The 3,816-nt window shown below is 42.1% G+C and overlaps 1 non-coding gene across 1 annotated transcript; it reads left to right on the top strand.

Annotated features, from left to right (window-relative positions):
• Positions 1–1,199: 1,199 nt before the first annotated feature.
• Positions 1,200–1,390, top strand: LOC112297441 (U2 spliceosomal RNA). The gene has a single exon (XR_002974022.2). It is a non-coding gene; the product is annotated as a U2 spliceosomal RNA (small nuclear RNA).
• Positions 1,391–3,816: the final 2,426 nt, after the last annotated feature.

The raw sequence follows: 3,816 nt of genomic DNA on the forward strand, positions 1-3,816 counted from the left end.
ACACCTATCAACAATTAAATCTAAAAAACAAGCTGAGCAAACAAACATAATAGAATCATAGATATGGAGGTCTTTGGATGGTTATCATTTGGAAGGCAGAAGGGGAAGGGGGAGAATGGGGGAAAGGATGCAGGGATTAAGAAGTACAGATTGGTAGGTACAGCATAGGCAGGGGGATGTTAAGAACAGTATAGGAAATTGAGTAGCCAAAGAACTTATATACATGACTCAGGGACAGGAACTAAGGGGAAGGGGAATGCTGGAGGGAATTGGGGGGGGGGTCCTGGGAAGAGGGGTATAAAGCAGGATAAATTGGGACAACTGTAATAGGATAATTAATAAAATATATTTAAAATTTTTTTCTTGACTTTAAGAGAGAGAGAAAAGGAGAAAAAGAGAGAAAGGGAAACGTGAATTTGTTGTTCCATTTATTTATGCATTCATTGGTTGATTTTTGTGTGTGCCTTCAATGGGATAGAAACCTCAACCATCATGTATCAGGAGGACATTCCAACCAATGGAGCTACCCAGCCAAGGCCACAACTGCATAACTTTTAAAATTGATAGAAGAGGCCCTGGCCCCCTGGTAATTCAGTTGATTGGAGCATCATCCACACATGCCAAGTTTGCAGGGTCGAACCCAGTCAAGGCACATACAAGAATCAACCAATGAATGCATAAATAAATCGAACAAAAAATCCATGTTTCTCTCTCACACCCTCCTTCCTCTCTCTCTAAAAATCAATAAATAAATAAAAAAAATTTTAAGTTACGCAGCCCTGGCTGGTGTGGCTCAGTGGGTTGCGTGTCATCCTGCGAACTGAAGGGTCACAGTTCCATCCCCAGTCAGGGCACATGCCTGGGTTGCGTGCGGTCCTGGTCCCCAGTGGGGATATTTGACAGGCAACCAATGGATGTTTCTCTCCCTCCTGTCCCCCTCTCTAAACATAAATAAATAATTTTTTTTTAAAGTTAAGCAATTGCATCTGGCTGGAGTGGCTCAGTGGATTGAATGCCAGCCTGCGAACAAAAGGTCTGATTTCCAATCAGGGCACATGCCTGGGTCGAGGTCCAGGTTCCCAGTAAAGGGCGTGAAAGAGGCAACCACACATTGATGTTTCTCTTCCTCTCTTTCTCCCTCCCTTCCCCTCTGTCTAAAAAAATAAATAAATACAATCTTTTTTAAAAAATGTTATGCAATTGCTTCTCAGCCCCTTGGCTAAGATCAAGCATAGGTGCCTGTTCTTATCAATTTAACATCTGATACATCCTCTATCCAAGGACAACATATTAAATGGATTTTTGGAGCAGGGAGCTGGAATAGGAGTTGCTCCGCCCACAGCTAGCATCCACCTGGTATTGCGGTACCTCTGGGAATGGTGCACCCCCTAGGGGACAATCTCTTTAAAAAATGTAGATTTTGCACCCTCCTCCATCTATTTTTGTCTTAACATTAAAAGAATGCTTTTAGTTACTGGTCATTGAACCAAAAATGATGCTTTGGGAATATTTTCTATGTTTTTCTGGTCCTCATATAGGGCAGCAGTCCCCAACCTTTTTGGCACCAGGGACCAGTTTCGTGGAAGATAATTTTTCCATGGCCAGTGGTGAGGGGGATGGTTTCAGGATGATCCAAGTGCATCACATTCAAGCTCACCTGCTGCTGTGCGCCCCATTTTTAACTGGTCCCAGACCAGTGCCCGTCCATGACCGGGGAGGGGGGAGGGAGACCCCTGATAGAGGGTACCTGTACCCTTGGTTGAGAAAGACCCTGTAGGCTCCACCTGGTCTGTCTGTCCTCAGTCTTTCTCTGCGCCACTTAACTTCACCACTGCATAAACACACACCACAATAGCTTCCAATGGTACTGTGCTGCTATTGGATTGCTTTCGTTTGCATTCAAAGCCCTCCAAAAATTATCATTTCAATCTTACTTCCAATGCTAGGTTACATCCTAACATACTGGAATACTTTAGTTAGTATGTTTTCAAAATTGAATTGAATCTGTTTGTTGGCAAGTGGTTTACTTCTGTAGTCATCTAGCACCCTGTTTCTCAGACCAGCAGCATCAGCATCACGTGGGACTTGTTAGAAATGGAGGTTTTCCTGTCCTGCTCTATACCAGACCTGCTGGATCAGAAACTCTGGGTTTGGGGCTGAGCAATCCGTCCTCCAGGTGATTCTGAGGTGGCTGAATTCTGAGAGCCAATGGTCTAGCATTTAGCTTTCAGATCTAAAATAGAGTAAGATACGGATTAGGAAAAAAAGAAAAGGCCTTAATGAGTATAAACTTTACTTAAAATGTTCATTTTTAAAACAAAATGTTACTATCACTAAAGGCTCTTTTACTAGAATTCTGCTACTAAATGTATTTTTCATGAGGTTCTTCTTAACTTTGGAAATGTGTTCTAAAGAGCAGATTAAATAATGTTTAATTCATTTGTCTCCTCCTAGTGGCAGGCTTTTAAATATTGAGCACAACACCCATTTATATTTCTCAGAAATTATATTTCTGAATTTTTTCATAAGATTCCTGTATTTATCACAATTCAAATCAATTGCCCCTCCCCACCAAATTAAATCCAACCACAGCTACACAAAACTATGTAATTTGTCTCTTAAATGGCTTTTTTTAATTGGACTTGTTAATTTTCCCTCCCTTTGTTACTCACAACTTCTTTTTTCTTTCTTACTTACTCTTACTGATAACTTCTGGCAGTAGACCTTCATTACTGAGAACACCGGGGAATGAGTTTTCTTCCTTTACGGGATGGCAAAAACATCTCGGGTTTATGCTCCTCTCACCACCCACCACCCCTTTTCTTGCAACTCCCCAGGAACCACGCAAGACATCCAGGGCATGAGGATGGCCACTGACATCAAATCTCTTCCCAGTGAACACTTTGGGCCCTCAGGCTCCCAGGCTATATTGACCTAGGGTGTGAACAAATTCCTTTGACTCTTTTGAAACCAGCAAGACAAAGTTTGCCTTTTTTCCCAGAAGAGTTTATTGATATGACAGGTTACTTTATGCAGATACTGATGCCCTACATATTCTGCTTTATTCCTTCCAAACAGGTAGCCAGGCCATTTGTATTCCTTTGTCTGGAATGTCTAAAGAATGGAAAGCTGAAGCTACTTGAAGGACATGCCTCTAAAATTATGCTAGATATTTGAGAGGGAAAAGTAGAAGGAAAAAAAGATGAGATTTGCTTAGTCTGGGAAGAGTGTAAATTGGTGTGCCCTCATTCCCCCAGCAGCACCCTGCAGAGGCTCCAGGACCTATGGTCTGGTTACAAAGACCAGACATTAAGGTTCCCAAACATAGCAGGGATTCCCATGCTCTGCAGAAACAGCGCCCCTGCCCTTCATGGCTCTGTGTCTTCAACCACAGGAATCTCAGCACTAAACAATGCAGGCTGGAGACTAGAAAGTTCTCTCCAAATACTGTGTATAATCTGGAGATATTAAGGGGAGTAAATCGAGAGATTAAATTTTCACACCATCCTGATGTGACATGGGCTCAGTCAAGTTTAATTTCATTTAAGAAAATAAAGAAACATGGTTTTTCTTTTTTTAAAAAAAAGGTTTTATTTATTTACTTTCAGAGAGAGGGGAGGGAAGAAAGAGAGGAACATCACTGTGTGAGAGATACATTGATTAGTTGCCTCTCACACACCCCCCAGGCATGTGCCCTGACTGGGAACTGATCCTGCGACCCTTTGGTCCATAGGCCAGCACTCAACCCACTAAACCACCCAAGTTTGTGCTTGCAATTCGCATACTAGGAAATACAACAAAGAACAAAACAAAAGG

The sequence above is a fragment of the Desmodus rotundus genome, chromosome 11 (assembly GCF_022682495.2).
Source record: "Desmodus rotundus isolate HL8 chromosome 11, HLdesRot8A.1, whole genome shotgun sequence".
NCBI lineage: Eukaryota > Metazoa > Chordata > Mammalia > Chiroptera > Phyllostomidae > Desmodus > Desmodus rotundus.